We start from the raw sequence: 608 nt of genomic DNA, 5'->3' as shown, positions 1-608 counted from the left end.
GAGACTCTATCTGAAAAAAGTAACCTAGTGCAAAAAAAGATCTGGGCTGGATGACAGAGTGCCTATGTAGTAGTCATAAGTCCCGCAGTCCAAACCCTAGTAATAAAAAAATTCAGTTCTTCTATTGCACCAAGCACATCTTAATAATCAGGGCTGGGAATGTGGCTTAGTGGTACAGTGCTTGCCTAGCATGCATGAAGCCCTGGGTACGATTCCTCAGTAACACACACACACACACACACACACACACACACACACACACACACACACACACACACACACACACACACACACACACACACACACACACACACTCACACAGAGTCAAAACTCTGGCCATGTTTGATGAAGTGGATTACTTGAGAGTTCTATTTAGTGCTGTTTCAGACAGGTAATGTGCTGATGGTGGCCACCAGAATATCACTTCTCCCAGCCTCCCTTGGGAAGGTGAAGCAAGAGAATTTTCTGCTTGAGGCCACTTTGGACTCCACTGGGGGACTGTCTCAAAGAAAGAAAAAAGAAGAATGAAAACAAAAATATGTGTCATCACCCTAAGAAGCTCACAGCCTAGGAAACTAGTACCAAAATAAATTTTTAAAAAACCAAAC

Source organism: Dipodomys merriami, unplaced genomic scaffold, assembly GCF_024711535.1.
Source record: "Dipodomys merriami isolate MVZ:Mamm:240054 unplaced genomic scaffold, mDipMer1.0.p SCAF_62, whole genome shotgun sequence".
Lineage (NCBI taxonomy): Eukaryota > Metazoa > Chordata > Mammalia > Rodentia > Heteromyidae > Dipodomys > Dipodomys merriami.
Note: the sequence above shows the minus strand (reverse complement) of the source record.